The following is a 21,789-nucleotide window of genomic DNA, read 5'->3' as shown; positions in this document are numbered from 1 at the left end:
TGCGCAATAATTTGGTACCGCGGTGAAGGCGGCGCCGGAATTTGGTTGACAATGACAATTTTCCGTAAGTCCCTGTGACTGCGTTCGACATTTTTTGATCTAATATGCGATCCATTAGTTATAACCAGCTCCAGCGATTTTGAGTTGTGTTATTTACGGCATGTCGTGTTTCCAATTCTAATTGTTGTAAATAAATCGCAATTGTGATTTACATACAAGTTGGTTTGACTTTCTTGCCGCAAGATTTAGTATATTCTGCGATCCTGATTTTCACTGCAAGTAAATGCGATTTCGAATGCATATCCTTATGCGATATGTGGTTATCTGGGCAACCAGTGGCCCAGTGGAGAATTTTCCGTTTGACGAAAAGTTTTCCTCGACTGGAGCGGGAATCGAACCCACACTCCGAGGCTAACGAGAGACACCTAAACGACTGACGCCGCTAACCAGTGCTGTCATGATAAATCAAAGCTGGTTTCCAAATTTTAGCGCCCCCTATACTGGTACGCCTACAAGATTACTTTACTATTGCGCCTTATTCAGAATTATTTCTAGAAAACTGTTCAATGCATTCTTATTTCACGAAATTTTATTTTTCATCTCTTCAGGAGTTTCTCAAAGAAATTAGAAAAGATTAGTTTTTACTAGCTTTAAAATTATTTTTTTAGAATTTTTTGAGACGGGTTTCCACAGAAATTTCTTCCGAAATTCCTCTTGGGATTCGATGATGGACTCTATAAGAAATTTATTAAATGATTGCTGCATTAGTACATGCTTGTCTCTTTCTTGTTTTTGTTCAAACATTTGTGAAGGAATTCCTCCAGAAATATTTCCAGGATTTTACTACGAGTTTTTCTTTGAGATTTCCCCGATATTTCTCAACAGGTTCTGCAGGAATTCCTTCGCACGTTTCTTAAAAAGATGCAGTTCTAGGAAAAACATTGCACAGATTCGTAGATTCTTTCAAAATTTTCTCTAGGGGTTTTCTTTAGAAATTCAAATTTTTATTCCAGAAACTTTTCTAGACATTATTGCTTGAAATGCACCCCAGATCCCTACCGGTGTTAATCCATTTATTCAGAGTTTTTCTCTGGCATGTATTTGGGAATTCATCTAGCAAATACTCAATAGATTCTTTGAAAATTCCTCCAAGGGCTACTCCAATATCCCTTTCGTGACGAACCAGCACAATTGTGCTGTTGTGCAGTAGCAGTTTTGCATATTTTATCACCTGTTTAGACTTTGTTTTATGTGATGTTAACTGTTTCAATAATTCATCCATTACTTATGCTTGTTTGTATGTAAACAAACTTTTGTTTACGTTGCCTGTGAAATTTACCACAACAAGGTAAAAAAAAGGGGAAAAAAACCGTTAAACATGAAAAAGTTTTGTCTGTCGCATAATTTTAATTCCCGGTTTGTCTAAGTAGTCAAAGCTAGAAATCGGAAGATAAAGAGTAGTTCTTTCAAATGAGGTTAAATAATTGTTGTATTTGTTGGGAAATCTAAGAGTTCTGGAGAGCCAAAATTGAGTCATTTGTATGGAGATTTCAATTTTTTGCGCTCCGTCTCGATATAAGATATTCCTCCAGGCATTGCTATGGATTTATTCAGACCTTCCTTCTAAAATTCTCTCAGATTTGTTTTCCAAAGATTCTCTCAACAATTCCCGGGCAGAAGAAAATAACTAACGAAGATCAAAATTTGCTATTAAAATGAATAGCTGAATGGCAAAATATGTTATTTGTTTGTTGGGAATAAGAGCTAAAAGAACAAAAATAATAACTGACTTTGTTCTGGAAAATAACTCAAGAATAACTAATGTTATCCTTATAAGAACAAACCAAGGACAAAACATTTCAAAATGGAAAATAACTGAATAAGTTATTATCTAGTTATTGAGGGCAAAGTAAGTACAAAATAAGTTCTTTCAAAAGAGATCATCATAATTGTAAATTTTGTTCTTATGAATGGAAAAATGTATTGTAAGTTCAGAAACGTTTTGTCCTTGGTTTGATCTTATAATAACAAAATTAGTTATTATTTACTTTATTTCTGGAATTATTTTTTGTTTTAGCTCTTTCCCAACAAACCAATAACAAGATTTGCTCTTCATCAATATTGTTATTTAAAAATATATACAAAATAACTCATTAATAACAAAATAAGTTATGATTGCAAAATATGCCATTGGGATGTCATTTTACTTAGGGTGTTCAGAAGAACTTATTTTGCTATGATTGCATATTTTGTTATTATACAGATATACATTGTTATTCAATAAGACTGATACAAATTTAATAATGACTTTTTTGTCAACCACCACCCCCCCAGCCCCCCTTCAAAATTTTTTGGATTGATTTTGCATTTTGAGGGGGCAGATAAAAAATATCTATCAAACTATCGGGTGTTGCTAAAAATTCATTAACAAATCCGATGAGAATTAAATATTTTTTTTAGAATAAATGCTTTATTATTTTCAAAGCCCCTCACCCCCCCTTGACCAGCCAAAGAGTGGTGGGACAAAAAGTGAAATAAATATTTGTAACAGCCTACTAACTCAGAAATAACAGATTTTGCAATGTTATCATTTTTTGTTCTTAGCGAGTTATTCAGTGTTATTCGATAATAACATAAGAATGATTAAATGAGATATGACGGCAAAATTTGTTATTATCATGTCCTTGGTTTGTTCTTTGCCTCTACCCGGGTTCCTGTAGAAATTACTCCAAAATCTATTCCTTGGAATTTTTCATGATTTTTTTCAAGAATCTTCTTGCAGAGGGTTCTTCAGTTCTTCCAGGTTTTATTTCAAAGATTCCTTTAATCTCAATCATTCTTTTTTTATGTGTATCTCTTAAGAAGTCCTCCAATCTTTTTAAGTTTCTGCAGGATTTCCTATAGAAATTTCTCCAGTAAGTAGTTTAGGAATTTTTGTGTACAAATCCCTTCAGAAATTGTATAAGAAATTCAATTAGAGGTATCTCCTGAAGTTTTTCCAAGGATTCCTTCAATACATTTTTAAAAGGTATATCTAGTAGTTTTTTAGAGATTTCTTGAGTCATTCATCCAGTGATTTCTTAGAAATTCCTTCATGGATTACTTCTAGAATTTTTTAGTAATTTGGTGGAATTTTTTGAAGAGCTTTTCAAAATCCCTGGAGAAATATCCGAACAAATCCCAGCAGGAATATCTGAAAGAAACCCTGAGGAGTTCTGTGATCAGGAACGCGGACTCTCCCCTGAAGTGTCAGCTTGAACCTATCATTCCATGAACGGAAGAGTACACTTCATCGAAACTCCACATTTGGGTGATTGTATTTTTGCTAGTGAAGAAATCTTCAGTAAAATCCCTGTAGAAATCATAGGAAGAACTTTTGAATCTGTGAAGTAATATCAGAAAAATCCCCGGATAACTCTTGAAGGAATCTAAGGAGGAATGTCTTCCTCCTGGTCTTCCTGGAGAAACTTCTTAACCTTGACTGAATTCCTAGAAAAATAAGGAATTTATAGAAAAAGAAGAGAAATCCTTTAACAATATTCTTGGAGGATCTTCTTAAAGCACTCTTGCAGAAATCTTTCTTTAAAAATCCGTGGAGAAATTATTGGAGTCACTCTTACAGGAAATGCTGGATAAATTTCTGGGGTTAAACATCGAGAAAAGTTTGACGGAAATTTTGAAGGAATCTCTATTTAAACTTCTGCAGGAATCTCTATAGAAATTTCTGCCTGAATCACTGAAGGAAATAACACCAAAATATTTCTGGAGAAATTTCTGCAGGGTTTTTGCAGAATCTCTTCAGAAGTTTCTGAACACATTCTTGTGAGAAATTTCAATGGAATCTCCAGAAAAATTCCGGAACAAATCTATTGGAATTTCTGAAGGATCATCTGGGAAATTTTCTTAAGAAACCAATGGAAAATTTACTACAAAACCAATGAAACAATTTCTAATCCCCGTAGAAAACTCTGAAGGAATCCTTGGAGAGATTTCCGATGATTTTTTAAGCGAATCCTCCTCTTTCTAGTGGAATTTTAGAAGGAACCCATATAAATCTAACTAAAAAAATTATTGAAGGAAGCTCTGGAGAAATTTCTTGAAGAATTTCTGAAAACATTTCTGATAAAATAGCCAGGGGTTTTTGGAAGAAATCCATAGAAGTTTTCAATGAACTTCGAATTCTTGGACAAATTTATCAAGCAATCTCATATGCAATTTTTGAGAAAATGTATATACGAGTCCCTGGAAGAATATCTGACGTTATTTATCCAATGATGCACATGTAATAGGTGAACAAACAGACAAAATTTGAGAATTTTTGATACACTCTATGAAAAGTTACAACATGTTGAACATTTTGTGAGAGAGAAAAAAAGTTGGCTATCCCAAACATTTAGGCCATCTCCTACTGCCCTTCAAAAATAATAAAGCGGCTCTTTATCCAATGAGCACAACCATTATTTTATGTATCAGGATGGATTTTTTTCTTTTACGTGATAATATCGATTATATCAAACAGGTAATAGAAAAATGGAAGAAAAGTTCCAAATTCCCTATTCCATAAAAGAGCACCTCTTCGGGGGCGCTCAAGCTTGGAATATTCATAAGGGTAATTTTCCGTAAGTTCTTGAATGCGCAAACATATGGAAAACTAAATAGGATATTTTCTAATATTTGAGAGAGCGTAAGACTTATCCAATATCACAAAAGATTTGAGTCCTACTTTGAGATCAACGGGTTTCAAAAACCCGAAAACTTCCGAAAATACATAAGTTTCTTCATACGAAGGCGCCCAGCTTTTACCTTTTTTTATTCCTTGTTGGGTATCTAAGTCACTACGACCAGTTATTAGATCTATTGTGACAATTATATATTGTGGCTTTTACCTTAAGGACTGCTTATTTTCAGCGCAATCCGCCTTTTGATTCCTCAGATATGTGCTCTTGAAAATTCGAGGTGTGGCTTCGTTATATATTCACCTTAAACCTTTCCCATTATCCAAGTTCCATATAGAAGGCGCTGCTCCACCTTTTTCTGAAAATACGAAAAATCTGTACACAGGCCAGGAGGGCGCAAAAAACATCCAAAAAATACCAAGGGCGGATACAATTTCTAATCTCCCTGAGAAACTGTCTGGTTACATGTACGGAAGAACAAAAAACATGAGTTGTTTTTCTTATATTTGCGAGGGCGCTCATACTGGGAGTTTTTTTTAACAATTTGACCTCTAGAGCTGGTTACACTGGTCGACAGTGGATCACGCACTTTGACCACTTGTTCCATTTCTGATGGATTTTGACCCGCTGATTCCAAATCTGACTTCGGAATTGCTGTAACACGTACAGTTTTTGAGAAAAATAGGGATTTTTTCACAAAATTTCATATTTTCATAAAAAATAAACTATTGTCTTTATATTATTATTTTTCTATTTGCTCATCTCAACCAATATTTATATTCGATAGATTTTGATCCACTGATTTAAAATCTGACCTGAGAATTTCAGTAACACGTACAGTTTTTGAGAAAAATAGTGTTTTATTCACAAAATTTTATATTTTCAGAGAAAATAAAATTATTGTCTTTTTAAATTTGAATTTTTTATCAACTCATCTTAACCAATATTTTTTATTAAATAGATTTTGATCCACTAATTCGTAATATGACCTAAGAATTACTGTAACACGTAAAATTTTTGAGAAAAAGGGATTTTTATTCACAAAATTTTATATTTCCATAGATAATAATATATTGTCTTTATAGTTTTATTTTTTTTTATCTGCTCATCTTAACCAACATTCATATTCAATAGATTCTCGAATACTGATTCGGAATCTGTCTTCTAAATTCTGAAACGCATACAGTTTTTGAGCGAAATAGGGTTTTATTCACAAAATTTCATTTTTTCTTAAAAAATGAAATATTGTTTTTATAATTAAAAATTTTCTCTGCTCATCATAAACAATAATTACTTTTAATGGATTTTGATCCATTGATTCGTAATCTGATGTAAGAGTTTGAGTATAACGTTTTGGAAAAATTGGGTATAATTCGCAAATTTTCATAAAAAATGAAGTATTATCTTTATAATTTTATTTTTTATTATCTGCTCATCATGAACAATATTTATATTTAATGGTTTTTGAGTCACTGATTCGTAATCTGACATAAGAATTTGTGTAACAAGTAAACTTTCTAAGAAAAATAGGGTTTTATTCACAAAATTTCATATTTTCATAGAAAATAAAATCTTGTCTTTATAATTTTAAATAACTGATTCAGAATGTGACTTAAGAATTTTACAATTACGTACAATTTTTGAGAAAAATGGAATTTTATTTATAAAATTTCATAGAAAATAAACTATTGTCTTTACAATTTTAATCTTTTTATCTGCTAATCTTAAACAATATTTATATTCAATACATTTTTATTTACTGATTCGGAAACTAACCTAAGAATTTTTATAACACGTTCAATTTTTGAGAAAAACGGGGTTTAATTCGCAAAATTTTATATTTTCATAAAAATAAAATACTCTGTTGTAAATATCATTTTTTTTATCTACTAACCATAACAAATATTAAATTCGATTTTGATCCACTGATTCGGAATCTGACCTAAGATTTTGTGTAACACGTACAGTTTTTGGACTGAGTTCACGAATTAGTGCGGTACGTATCCCCAGCGTGAAAAAAAACCTGACTGAGCAAATACATAAGGAAAATTCGCTGAATTCTTATCATACCGTATAATTTCTGTAGCATGTACAGATTTTGAGAAAAAATAGAATTATATTTACAACATATGGTACAGCATACACATATGGTCATTGAAAATAAAATATTGTCATTATTTTTTTTAATCTACTGCTCATAGAAACAAAAATTCATATAAAATGATTTCGATTTATTGCTCAGAAACTCTGTGAAACGTACAGTTTTTGTGAAAAACAGGTGAAACACATTTTTACATGAAAAAAAATGAATTTATAAAAAAAAAATCATGAGAATGAATCAGTGGATCAAAATCTTTTGAATATAGATATTAGTTATGATGAGCAGATAAAAAAATTAAAATTATAAAATCATTATTTTATTTCACCAAATTTCACGTGTTACAGAAGTTCTAAGGTTAGTTTCCGAAACGGTGGATGAGAATCTATTAAATATAAATATTGATTAAGATGAGCAGATAAAAAAAAATAAAATTATAAAGACAATGGTTTATTTCCTAAGAAAATATGAATTTCATGAATAAAACTCCATTTCTTTCAAAAATTTTACGTGTTACTGAAATTCTTTGTTCAGATTCTGAATCAGAGGAATAAAATATATTGAAAATAAATATTGGTTACGATCAGCAGATAAAATGAAATAAAATAAAAAAGACAATATTTTATTTTCCATGGAAAATATGAAATATGATGAATAAAACCATATTTTCCCAAAAATTTTACGTGTTACTGAAATTCTTAGGTCAGATTCTATATCAGCGGATCAAAATCTATTGAATATAACTATTGGTTATGATGAGCAGATGAAAAATTCAAAATTATAAAGACAAGATTTTGTTTTGTATGAAAATATGAAATTTTGTGAATAAAACCCTATTTTTCTCAAATATAATACGTGTTACAGAAATTCTTAGGTCAGACTTCGAGTCAGTATATGAAAATCTAATAAATATAAATATTAGTTAAGAAGAGCAGATTAAAAAAAAATAAAACTATTTTAAATATAGGTTATGATCAGCAGATAAAATAAAATAAAATTATTAAGACAATATTTTATTTTCCATGAAAATATTACATATGATGCACAAAACCCTATTTTCTCAAAAATTTTACGTGTTGCTTCTTAGGTCAGATTCTGAATCAGTGGATCAAAATTTATTGAATGTAACTATTGGTTATGATGAGCAGATAAAAAATGCAAAATTATGATTTTTTTGAATTAAACCCTATTTTTCTCAAAAATTTTACGAGTTACAGAAATTCTTAGGTCGAATTCCGAGTCAGTATATAAAAATCTAATAAATATAAATATTGGTTAAGAAGAGCAGATGAAAAAATTGAAACAATAAAGACAATAGTTTATTGTGAAAAAAACCCTTCTTTCTCAAAAAAGTTTCGTATTACTGAAATTCTTCGGTTAGATTTTGAATCAGTGGATCAAAATCAATTGAATATAAATATTGGTTATGATTGGCAAAAAAAATGTAATCACAATAGTTTATCTTCTATGAAAATATGAACTTTTTTTTTGTGAATAAAACCCTATTTTTCTCAACAATTTTACGTGTTACAGAAAGTCTTAGGTAAGATTCTAAGTCAGTATATAAAAATCTAATAAATATTAATATTGCTTAAGATGAGCAGATAAAAAAAAATGAAAATTATAAAGACAATAGTTTATTTTCTCTAAACATATGAAATTTTATGAATAAAACCCTATTTTCTCAAAAATTTCACGAGTTACTGAAATTCTTTGTTCAGATTCTGAATCAGCGGATCAAAATCTATTGAAAATCAAAATTGATTATGATCAGCAGATGAAATAAAATATAATTATAAAGACAATATTTTATTTTCCATGAAAATATGAAATATGGTGAATAAATCCTTATTTTCTCAAAATTTTCGTGTTATTGAAATTCTTAGGTTAGATTCTGAGTCAGTGGATTAAAATTTATTGAGTATAACTATTGGTTATGATGAGCAGATGAAAAATTCAATATTTTAAAGACGAGATTTTGTTTTGTATGAAAATATGAAATTTTGTGAATAAAACCCTATTTTTCTCAACAAAAAAATTACGTGTTACTGAAATTCTTAGGTCAGATTCCGAGTCAGTTTATGAAAATCTAATAAATATTAATATTCCTTAAGATGAGCAGATAAAAAAAATTAAATTTTAAAGACAATAGCTCATTGAAAATAGAAAATATTAAATTTTTTGAATAAAACCGTATTTTCAAAAAAATTTTACGTGTTACTGAAATTCTTAGGTCAGATTGAGAATCAGTGGATCAAAATCTATTGAATGTAAATATTAGTTATAATGAACAGATGAAAAATTTAAAATTAAAATACCAATATTTTATTTTCTATGACATATTAAATTTTGTGAATAAAATCCTATTTTTCTCAAAAACTGTACGTGTTACAGGAATTCTGAAGTCAGATTCGAAATCAGCGGGCCAAATTCCATTAAAAATGGAACAAATGGTCAAAGTGCGTGAAAAAAGTTTAAATTTTGTCGACTAGTGTTACTCAGTGAGTAAATTGGAGTAACCACGATGACACCACTGCCGCTAACCGCTCGGCCACGAAGCTCACCTAGTGGTGGCTTTTTAAGTTATTCATCAAAATTAACTTTTTTTTTCGATCAGCCTAGATAGCTGTCGGTAGCGTTAAGTTCAACTGGCTAAGAATAGCACTACGGACCGCCTGTTCCAGTGGTGGGATTCCGCTAGACAGGTGACCCCTAATTCGTGGTGTTACTTGGCTTTATGCGGTTGGAATGAATGGAGGGTCCAATAAAAACCTAATCGCAAACGGAGCGTGTGAAGTTTTTTGTCCTTAATGTGCTAACCGGAGCAATATCGAAGTAGACCTTGTGTTTCTCCGAGACCATCAGTTGCCTCTCTTCAATCCTAAACTTGAGACTGGAAAGGGGCGAAATTATGAAGATGTCATTGATTAGTTTAAATATTCGCTTATGTGGTATCGCATTGCGATTTACACAGTGTATTCTATGCACCTTCGCCTTCGGCGTTTTCCAATCGATACCGATCTGGTTTTATTGCTGCTGTTCTTTTACGTGCTGTTATTGTTAGGAATATAATCTCGCTCAGTCAAGGTAGTGGCTACGGTTAGGATAACTCAGATGCAGATCAATCTTCAGCATAAAAGAACAGCAACGGCCAATCTAAGTCTGCAATTATGCAAAATGGTACAACCCAAGTGGTCTTAGCCCAAGTACCTTACTTTCGTAAGGTACTTTCGTAAGGTACTTTCGTAAGGTACTTTCGTAAGGGGAATTTCTATCTGGGAAACCTTGTAAAGCCGGTGTTTACTACGGAAGGATTGCTTAACGACTGGTAATGAGAAATTATTCGATCATTCTTATAGATTCCTTGAAAATGGTAAAATACATTACCGAAACCATCGGAAATTGAAGCAATATTGTTCTTGCTGCTCTGAAAGACTGCCAAGGCCGGAAAACATAACGTTTCTCTAGGTGTTTACTACTTTCAGAAAAAAAAATGAAATGGCAAACTCGCGTGTCATGCCTCGAGCATGTGTGCTTGTTAACAACGCAATCGTTGCTACACACATCTCTGAATTAACCACTAGAGATGTATGTGCTATTTGATGGAGTACTTAAGTAGTACAGATCGTTGATTACTTAACATAGGCAACCGCCCAACCTTCATGATATCTGCTAGAGAGGAAGTGTTAGACATAATGCTTTGATCTAGTAGAATTAGTCACGAACTGCCCAATTGGCATGTGTCAGCTGGAGAAACTTAATCTCATCGCAACATATTTTTTGAAAATGTAAGTAAATGCAAGCTTCGCAAGCTTTGCGTTTCAGGAATCCCCGGCTTCATGAATACTCGCCATCCATTGACACTCCAAGTGCTTCAGATGATACCGTTGATACTACAACGGCCTTCGTCATGGAAGATTTTGAAGAAGCTTGCCCTCTACGGTCTGTGAAGACCACAAGGGGAACCCCTTGGTAGAACTCTGATCTGGCCAAGCTCAGAAAACAATGTAGAACGAGTTGGAACAGACGACGTTCGGCTGGATCGGAGACTTTCAGGTCGGCTCACAAGGCCTACCAAAAAGCTCTTCGGTCTGATTAACGATCCGGCAAGAAAAACCTTTGTACAAATGTTTCCAGTTTGAGTAAAGTCAGTCGGTTAAACAAAATCCTTGCAAAATCTAAGGATTTTCGAGTGAGAGAACTTCGTTTGCCAAATGGCGATTTCACATCCTCTGATGAGGAAGTTCTAGAATGCTTGTTCAGCACACACTTCCCCGGATGTGTGGATATTACATCTTCGGATGATCCTGATGACTTTTCTTGTAGTTACGATTCCCTGGCTTCGGCCCGAAGTATTGTAACTATAGAATCGATTGAGTGGGCACTAAATAGTTTTGCTCCTTTCAAATCTCCTGGGGTAGATGGGATTTATTCTTTTTCGCTTCAGAAGGGATTTTATTATTTCAAACATGTTTGGAAAAAAAATACTTGTTTGCAGTTTTGCAACAGGGTATATTCCCAAATCATGGCGGGATATTACTGTAAAGTTTATTCCGCAAGTGGGTCGTGCGTCGTATGAAGAAGCAAAGAGTTTCAGACCTATCAGTTTGACCTCTTTTCTTCTGAAATGCTTAGAACGCATTGTGGATCACCACATCCGTGATGTTCATTTGGCCAACGTGCCTCTTCATGTGAACAAACATGCCTACCAATCTTCTACTGTGACTCTTTTACATAAGGTTGTTTACGATATCGAGAAAGCATTCGCTCAAAAGCAATCTTGTTTGGGTGTTTTCTTAGATATCGAGGGTGCCTTTGACAACGTGCCTTTCGATGCCATATTGGAAGCCACACGGGGTCATGGTATATCTCCAATGATTTCCAATTGGATTCATCAAATGCTCAAAAACCGACATCTCTTCTCGACATTGCGTCAAGCAGCGATTAGGAAATTGAGTGTTTGTGGGTGCCCCAAGGGGGAGTCTTGCCACCGCTTTTGTGGAATCTCGTAGCAGATACGCTATTGAGGCAACTCAATAATAGCGGTTTTCCTACTTATGGTTTTGTCGACGACTATCTAACACTGTTAGCTGGTATTGCATCAGCACCCTTTTGAACCTGATGCAAAGCGCTCTCCTGGTAGTTGAGGGTTGGTGTCGTCAATATGGCCTTTTGGTTAATCCGAGTAAAACATCTATTGTTCTTTTCACGGAAAAGCGAAACCGTAATGGTGTTCGACCTTTGCGTCTCTTTGATTATGAAATCGATGTGACTGAACAGGTAAAATACCGTGTACCGACTTCAAACCCTCCAAGCAGAATACCCTCTTCGAATGAGTGTAATCAGTTTCGTACCTTTTAATTCCGCCCTATGTTGCTTATCCTTTGACAGATACAAAGTGGATAACTGACACTGAGGAAGATTACAAGTGGTAGTCGAAATACGCGTATCTGTCAAAGGATAAGCAACATAGGGCGGCATTAAAAGGTACGAAACTGATTACACTCATTCGAAAGTAAAGTACGTTGGAGTTATTCTTGATTCCAAGCTTTCCTAGAAAATCAAGAATCAAGAAAGCTTGTATGGCCTTCGTGAAATACCGGCGAACCATTGATACAACCCAAGTAGCACCTGCAACTAAAATAGAAATGATCGTCGATGCTCGTTGTCCCGGTGTACAAGAAGGGCGACAGAAGAGATATTGACAATTATCGCGGCATCACATCTTTAAGTGCGGTCTCAAAATTGTTTGAGCTGGTGATCATGGAACCCCTTAGAGCCCACTGCAAGCAGCTACTTAGCGAAGATCAACATGGTTTCACACCGGGACGGTCGACTACGTCTAATCTGCTGTGTCTTACAACCTACATTACGGACAGTATGGATCGCCACACTCAAACTGATGTGATTTACACCGATTTAACAGCCGCTTTTGATTTGATAAACCACCGAATAGCGATCGCAAAACTGGACAGATTAGGAATCGGCGGAAATTTATTGCAATGGTTTCAGTCTTATTTGACAAATCGAAAATTGAAAGTAGTCATCGGAGATTGTGTATCACCTTCGTTTTTGTCTACGTCAGGGATTCCACAAGGCAGTCATTTGGGGCCTCTAATTTTTCTGCTTTATTTCAACGATGTGCATCAGGCAATCAAGGTTCCTCGTTTGTCGTATGTAGATGACCTCAAGCTCTTCCTAGAAATTCGATCTTTCGATGATTGCAATCTTCTCCAGCAACAGGTTCAATGTTTTACGGATTGGTGCTCTGTCAACCGAATGATTGTTAACCCTGCAAAGTGCTCGGTAACAACTTTCTCGAGGATGAAAAGACCGATACGTTACAACTATCATCTTTCTGGTTCCGAAATAGGACGAATGGATCACGTGAAGGATCTGGGAGTAATATTAGATACAAGCTTAACATTCAAACACCATGTCTCATATGTTGTAAGCAAGGCTTTACGAATTCTCGGATTCATCTTTAGGACAGCTAAAAATTTCACTGACGTATACTGTCTCAAAGCATTATACTGTTCCCTGTCGCGTTCTATTTTGGAATACTGCTCAGAAGTTTGGAGTCCATCCTACAATAACGGTGTCGAGAGGATTGAGTCCGTGCAAAGATGGTTCTTACGTTTTGCGCTCCGAAGGCTACCGTGGAGAAATCCCTTCCGTCTCCCTAGCTATGAAAATCGTTGCCAACTTATTGACCTGGAACCCTTACATGTAAGACGCAATACAGCAAGAGCCCTATTCATAGCGGACGCTCTGCAAGGTCGTATTGACTGCCCAACTATTTTGGAACAAATTGATTTGTACGCTGCTCCTAGAGCACTACGCAACAACCTCCTGCTTCACTTGCCACTTAGACGGTCAAACTATAGCATGTATGGAGCCGTAGTTGGCATCCAAACAGTCTTCAACCGGGTAGCCTCCTATTTTGACTTTAATACCCCTCGCCGCATTCTCCGCCGAACTTTTTCCAGATATTTTAGCAGTTCCCGTTAGATGTGTTTAATTGCTGTGTATTTTTTTTTAAACTGAATTTTATGTACTCTTGACTTGTGTAATTCTACCTTTAAGTATGACAAAGTTATTGTTAAAAATAGACATTAGAAATAAGTCTAGGATTAGGTTAAACATCATTGGGGCTGTTGTTTGCCTGTTGATGTGATGTGTCCATAAATAAATAAAAAAATAACATGTTGCAACTGAGTTTTCATGAAACAACGGATGTTAAAATCCTGTTGTTAAAACCAACCTGAGGTATAACATATTTATAACAACTATCGCAATGTAAATAAACGTCATCGTTAGTTGAAACTTGCGAAACCAATTTGTAACTGAGGTATAATCTGATTGTTTCAACGAATCTTAGTTACGACCGTTTACAAACCAAAACAACCAAAACATTGATACTGATTGTTATAAACATGCTTACTTGGAACTAATTTAGAACATAACGAAAAATTTTGACAGAAGGGAAAGAAGCTGCAAAATGTGCGAAAAAAAGTTTTTGAAATCATAAAAATAATAAAATACACTATAAAAACTTAAATGTTTCCAAAAAAACAAAGTCATGTACAAATAAAATGTATCATTTTCTTCATACATGTTTCAACATATTCTATAATTTTATTAAATTAAAGTGCTTAAAGATTCAATTGGAGGTAAACCAGTTTTGATTCATTAAAAAAATGCAAGTTTATTTTCATATCTAAACAATTGATTCATAATTATACTATAGTTGCTCCATATGAGATTGAAATAACATCATAAACATCAGTAAATTTCTCAATAAAGAATTCACACATTATACCCTTCCTTACTCAAACCAAGAAGAATATACAAGCACTGGTAAATGCTTCATTTGTTAAATTCTGCACTATTTACGTAGTACAGAATGACTGGTACCACTGGAAAGATTTGAATACCTGTTACAGTCGGACTAGATAGTGGTGTTCTGGAGCTTCCAAAAAATATCTGGCGAAAAGATGCAGCATTCTGTTAGCTTAAATTTTGACATTTTTTCGAACCAACTTTGATTCCAAATCAGACAGAATGTCAGACACAGCATTCCGTTTTGAAATATATGGTACGGAAGTTTTATCATCTTTTATGATCATTACATTGAAACAGGAGTTCTACAAGCACTTCCCCAGTTGCTAGCAGTATACTTAGATAAATTTAGAAATAGTCATCAGGTATTTGGGGGCTATCCATAAATTACGTAATAGAATGAGGTAAGAGGGGGAATGAGAAATCTTATGGTCCGTACTAAAATATTTGGGGTTTCCTACGAAAAAAAAATTAATAGGGGTGGGGATGTTCAAAAAATGATCAAATTCCTTTACGGTATAAATGGACATTGATTGTCGACGAGAAGTAAACGTCCAAGTGTTAACATTTTTTGTTTGTTTATGTCCTACCAAGTGAAACAATGTAGTCCTAGACATGATTTAGCAAGCAAAAAATCTAAACTAATTTTCAGCATTTTACGGGTGCATTAAATGAGCTGCTGAAATGAACTCAGTCAAAGCAATATGGCGCGTACATTTTTACAACAAATGTCTAAATTTTCTCTCGCAAAATGATAAGTAGACTGAGGCGCGTAGGAAATACTGAGCCAGAATGCATGCTTTACCAATAAATCAGGAGCGGCACAAAGGTTTACGTTCTCGTTCAGCCTTTTCTTGCGGTAAATTTTACCCACACAATTATTAATCACATAGATGAAACTGTTGACGCATAGTCAGTGTTGGTAAAAACTCAAATTCTCAAATCTCATGGTTGAGTTGTTTCACGCGCGATTCTTGACTCGCCAAACTCACCGCCGAAAAAATCATGCATGAGTTGACTCATGATTTCATTCATTTCTTTATTTCTTGGTGTTCTTAATGTTTACATCGAAGTTTTCAGGATTGTATGATAGAACAAAAGCAAATCTAGCGTACAACAACATTGAATGCCGTTCAAATTGATTTGGATTCGTTTTACAAGCGAACGAGATTTCGGCGCTTGACTCGTGAGTGCGAGATTTTGCATGAAATTCTCGCGCGCGAGAAAACGATTCAGAATCGCGGGCGAGTTTGCTCACGCGGGAGCGGTTCATGAGTGTGCTTTGAGTGTGAGTTTACCAACACTGCGCATAGTCACTGGCAGTGACGAATGTGATGACTATCTGACTAGTTGTCGAATCGGTCACAATTTGTAAGTCGACCATGAGTTGTATCTCGGTTGTAAATCGGTTGCGAATTAAAACCGTTTATTACACGGATGGATGTTTTATATTGGCTCCACCTCTTGCGCTTTTTTCGTTGCAATTTAGTCGTTAATAAGATGATTAGTACAAAGGGAACAACATTAAATGTAGTTGCATTTAAATTAAAGGAACTTATTAACGTCCAAGTGTGTTGCTTGGGAACTTGGGGTCTAAAACCCAAGTATATCAAATGGATCTACACAACTGTTGTTCGGCCAATATTGGCCTATGGGTGTCTTGTGTGGTGGCAAAAGGGCAAAAGGGAAATGAAAACGATCCAATCAATGTTAGGCCAACTCCAAAGGATGTGCTTAATGGCGATGTCTGGAGTGTTCTCTTCAACTACCACGACAGCGCAGTCCTTCGTTGGTGAATATCAGGTGGTTTGTAGTGAAGGTTGATCAACTTCGGACCAGATCATAATCCTGCGAATGATCCTAGATAAATGTCATCACGATTAATTCAGCAATGAGAATTTTTTAACAAAATAGTGCATTTTCTACTGATAGTTTATCTTGAAAAAAAATATACATAAATAAACATAGACTGAAAACGAAACTAAAAAAAAATCACAAAATTACTGTTGCTTTGAATCATAACAATCTAATACTTTTCCCCAGTCGCAATGTTCCCAGCCATGATACCGTACCTTATTTCCAGATCATCGGCTTCAGGCCGTTACAATTCTCCTTCATATCCCGGGAATTCAACTCCGCCGTCACACAATTCCGCAGCTCTCGATTCCCAAGAACACACACTCCCAGTAAACGTTAATCCCAAATCCTATTAGCTGATGGCTGACACCAGCCCGGGAGATCCAACACAACTGCACTAGAGCACGACTTATGCTATGCCTCTCCGTGCCTCCTTTAGGCGATGATACGTTTCGTTTTCCGCTGAGTACCAGCAAATCACATCCAATTGTGGCGGCACACTTGGCATATGCGACGCCAAGGACGACGATATATGACGCGAGGCCTCTATTGGGCTGTAAAAATGGTCATCACCGTCATAGCTTCCTACACACAGTCAGTGGCAGAGGGATTTGTCCTCGAAAAACAGAATTTTTCTCACTCACGACTGTGCCATATGTGTGTTAGCGTGCTTCATGTAATTAGATTCTGGAATTGAAAGAGAGAGAGGGGAAAATAAGCAGAAATTCGTTAGAAGTCGAGCTATTGAAGTCAGTTACGAACGGAACACTTCTTATAATATAAGGACATGAGACTAAGTCGCAAGATCGGATTAAGTAGCCAGCCGCCTTGGAAATCTCCAAGGGCATTCAAAGAAAGAAACGCCATAACGTGTGATTTACTAAATTTGAACAAATGAGTCCCTCAAATAGAGATTTAGCAATATGGGTCTTTTGTTTCACCAAGTTTTGGCTTGTTCTGTCACTGCTGCACAACCAAAGCGTAGTTTTCCCCCTCGAAATAGGAATGTCAACCACCACTTTGGAAAATTCAACCAAACCATATCATGGTTGGGGATTATGTTCGCTATTTATAGATACCCGACGACTGTTCGAGGGAAACCACATAAAAGCTTGGAATGCCACCGCGCTGTGGACTTTTGGGCTCTCGTGAATGAAGTCGGGGCGGTAGTAGTGGAGTCTACCGGCAAACGCGTGCAGCGAAGACAAAGAAAGTTCAGGAAGTAAACCGGGGGGACTTCTGATTTGGGAAGATTGATTCTTGGAATATTTTTGAGGGCAGTCGAACGATGCTGCCTTCCTTTTAGATGCTTGATATAAGGCTAGGAAACTTTAAGGTAAGTGGCTGAGAGTAGCCCAAAAGTTTTGAAAAGACCCTTTCGGGCAGGTTGTTGGATAATGCAATTAGATAATACATCCGTGTGTTAAATCAAATAGGTAGCATGAGAAGACTGGAAACATTACATACAGAAGAACGAATAAAATGCCATTGTTTATATAAGATTTTTTGCCGCTTGATATCTAGGATCGGCAGCATTTCGGTGTATCCTCATTTTCTATAATACATAATAAATATCAACTATAATTTATCAATATCAAACCTTACTCGAAACATGTTGTTAATATGTTCAAAATCCATGATATATTGTGTGATACATAGCAGAGTTCATGACAGGAAGTATGATTGTTTATATTTCTCAACCAAGGGGCGTCCATAAATGACGTAGCTTTTTAGGCGATTTCACTACCCCCTTCCCCCTCGTAGCATTTCGTTACAAATTTGGATACCCCCCCCCCCCCCCCCCTTATAAATGACGTAGCTTGTTAAACAACACCATAACAAAATTTTCATTTCGAATTGCAAGTAACGCAAAAAAAACTAGAAACTTAATTCTGATTTCAATCATAACTTGTATGTTTAACGAATATTATGAAAAACAATAGCAAGAAAATATTGCCGGTTTCCCTCTCATTCGTTAATATCTCAGCTATTTATTTGAATTACGATTGTCTCCTAGCATAGAACGATGGTCAAAACAATCGTCTTTTGATTTGTACTGCAAAAGTAGTTGAAAAGAGTACCATTACATTGCAATAATTGAAAGAGAAAGTGAACAAAGAGAGCCTCTCAAATGCAGATAGGACCTATTGAAATGTTTGGCCTGATTAGTCTAGGAGCTGTTACGAAGATAATAGTTTGCTCAGTAATAAATCTGTTAAGAATATCGATTTGGTTTCAGTTGAATAAAATTCACCATGACATTTGAAGGACCCTGAAGGAGTTTCTTCTAAAATTCTTTCAGCAGTTCATTCTGGAATTCTTCAAGGAGTTTCTTCTGGGATTCCACTTTTTTGAGAATTCCTCCCTTTTAAAATCCTCCAGCACTTCGTTCTAGGATTTCTCCAAAAAATTCCTTTAGGATTCCATTTCAGATTTCCTCCTTATTTGTATTCCTTCAGAGGTTCCTTCGGAGATCCCTCCAAGAGCTCCTTCCGGAGTCCTTCTTAGATTCCACTAAAAGTTCTTTTTGGAACTTCTCCGGGATTTTTTTTCTAATGTTTTTCTTAAAGTTTATCCGTGGTTTCCTCCGGGAGTTCTTTCAAGGTTTTCTTCTCCTCTGTTCCACCAGCAGTTTCTTCGGAGATCTCTTCAGGAATTTCAACCAGAATTTATTTTGAGATTCCATCAGAACTTCTTTCTGGGTTTCCTAAAGAAGTCCCCTTCGTGATTCCTCCAGGAGTTCCTTCTTGTTTTTCTTCAGGAATTCACTCAGATATTCATCCCGAGATCTCTGCAGGAAACCCCTCCGACATTCTTTCAGATCCTCCCAGGAGTTGCTTCTGGGATTCCTTCAGGAGTTCTTTTTCGGATTGCGTTCGTTTCCACACGAAGTGTGGTTGAAATGGAAATGTTTTTTTTTTCGCAAACGTGTGAGGAAAATGATTATAAATTTATCACGTTTGAGTGGGCTTCTGGGGAAAATCCAGATAGTGAGATTCCAACAGAGTGGTTAAGTGTTTCAAGGTAAATGCTGATGAGAAACATTGCGCTGGCATTCTGGGGGAACTTTTGATGGTATTACAGCGAGAACTATGGTTGGATACTAATTATAATTTCTGCAATTTTGGAGTTCGGACTACGGTGGGAGGAATCCTGCTGGAACTCTGACGGTTGTGGAGTTCTAGAAGAACAACTGGGACAGAGATTCACGGGGAATGTAATGGGAATTTAATGAAGATCCACGGAGGATTTTTTGGGATGAATCTTTTGTATTCCGTGCGAAGGTTTTTCTTTGGGGTTTCGCAGACAGTCTTCTTGAAATTCTTACAGGTGTTGCACCGAGAAATCCACCAAGAGTTCGCCGGGAAATCTCATAAAATTTCTCTGAGAAGTTCTATAAAAAAATCCTCCATGAGATCCTTCTAAGCTTTTTTTCAAGTTTTAATAGCATGGGATCTTCTAGGAGTTCCATAAGAGTTTTCTCCAGTGGTGTTTTCTAAGATTCTACCAGGAGTTTTTTCTAACCATCCTTCAATAATTTCTCAAGTATTTTTTTTTCCAGGGATCACTCGTATATTTACTCGGAGATTCCCGCAGGAATTCCTTCTGGGATTATTCCAAGAGTTCCTTCTAAGATTTCTATAAGAATTTATCGTACGATTCGTCCTGGAGAGCTTTCTAAAATAGAACTTTTTAGGATTTTCTGTGGGCGTTTCTTATGTGAATGCTCAAGGAATTCCTTTTGAGATTTCTATGGAATTGTTTTTCAGATTTACCTGGGAAATCCTTCTTCCAGGATTTCTCCAGGATCTCCTTCTAGGTCTCCTCTAGGAGTTACTTCATGGGTTCCTTTCATAGTTCCTTCTGATATTTCTCCAGGATTTTCTTCTAAGATTACACCAGGACCGGGAATTTTTCAAAAGTTCTTTCCAGAATTTCTTCAGGACTTCCAGAGTCCTGGAAAATACGTCAAGGTTCTTCCAGGAGCTTCTTCTAAGATTTGTGCATTAATTCATCCAGGATATCCTTCCAAGGTTCCCCCAAGAACTTCTTCTGTGAGTCCTGCAGTATTTCCTGCTGGAATACTTGCAGATTCCATATTCAGGAATTCATTTTGGATGTTCCTTAAATTTTGCTCATGGGAATACTCCAGAAGTTTATTTATTCTTTATGGAAGTATTCCAAGACTTGATCTTGAGTTCCTTTCAAAATTCCTCCAACAACTTCTTATGGAATATCTCCAGCAGTTTTGTAGGGAATTTCTACACGAGCGATTTCTGATATTCTTTCAATAATTTCTTCCTAGAGAAAAAAAAAACCTTAAGACATTCCAAAAGCTTCTGGAGAAGTCTTAAAAGAAACTCGTGATGGAATCTTTAAATGAACTTCTAGAATAATTTCATGGGAAACTTCTGGAGGAATCTCGGAAGGAATTCCTAGAGGATTCTAGGAAGCATTCTCTGAAGGAATCTCGTATGGAGTAATCCTAAAGGAAACTCCTAGGTTATATTAACGCTTTTATCTTAAAATTTGGTCGACCCAATTTCCAGCGACACTGCCGTATGTTTATATTTTTTTTAGAAAATTTGGAAACTTTGGGTTAAGTTTACGTACAAATGTTTTTGTAAAAGTTTGATGTAAATCATGTTCAAAGGTCAGTTAGGTTCAAGCTCTTGCTGCGACCAGACGTGTTTTCAATCTCGCTTCGTATCGCTTTTTTCGATTTTGCTTTGTGTCTCCCACTGCAGTGTGGAGAACGTCTATCGCGTCAGTGTTGCTAGCGACTATACAGTTTGTGCTATCCACAGCGTTAGCAACCATGACCACCGTGCGTGCGCGTGAAAATACCTTTAAGGTAGTCCTCTCGAACTTTCCCAAACGTCCCTCTTTTGAGGAAATCCACGGGTTCATCCATGAGACGATTGGTCTCACCGTGGACCAAGTGCTGCGTTTGCAGATGAACCACGCGCAAAACTGCGCGCATGTGAAGTGCCGTGATTTGAAGACTGCCCAAGATGTGGTCGAAGGTCACGACAACCGACACGAGTTTGAAGTGAACAGGATCAAAATCAAAGTTCGTTTGGCGATGGATGACGGGGGTGTGGAGATAAAAATCCACGACTTGTCCGAAAACGTTCGGAATGAGGACATTGCTACATATCTACAGCAGTTCGGTGATGTAGTGTCAATCAAGGAGCAAGTGTGGGGAGAAAACTTCGCCTTCAAAGGCGTATCATCCGGAATGCGAGTAGCGAAAGTCATTCTACGACGACACATTAAGTCTTTTGTGACAATTTGTGGTGAAGAGACTCTCGT

At 35.7% G+C, this 21,789-nt stretch overlaps 1 long non-coding RNA gene across 5 annotated transcripts in view; it reads right to left on the bottom strand.

The window, feature by feature from the left end:
* LOC134288583 (uncharacterized) overlaps window positions 1-21,789 on the bottom strand; it is a 280,379-nt gene that overhangs the window by 249,469 nt on the left and 9,121 nt on the right. For all 5 annotated transcript variants that reach the window (XR_009998035.1, XR_009998036.1, XR_009998039.1 and 2 more), the window contains exon 2: window positions 16,689-17,160. This is a non-coding gene — a long non-coding RNA (uncharacterized LOC134288583). The remainder of the gene's footprint in view (window positions 1-16,688; window positions 17,161-21,789) is intronic.

Source organism: Aedes albopictus, chromosome 2 (genome assembly GCF_035046485.1).
Source record: "Aedes albopictus strain Foshan chromosome 2, AalbF5, whole genome shotgun sequence".
Classification (NCBI taxonomy): Eukaryota; Metazoa; Arthropoda; class Insecta; order Diptera; family Culicidae; genus Aedes; species Aedes albopictus.
Note: the sequence above shows the minus strand (reverse complement) of the source record. Positions and strands in the feature narration are given on the sequence as shown.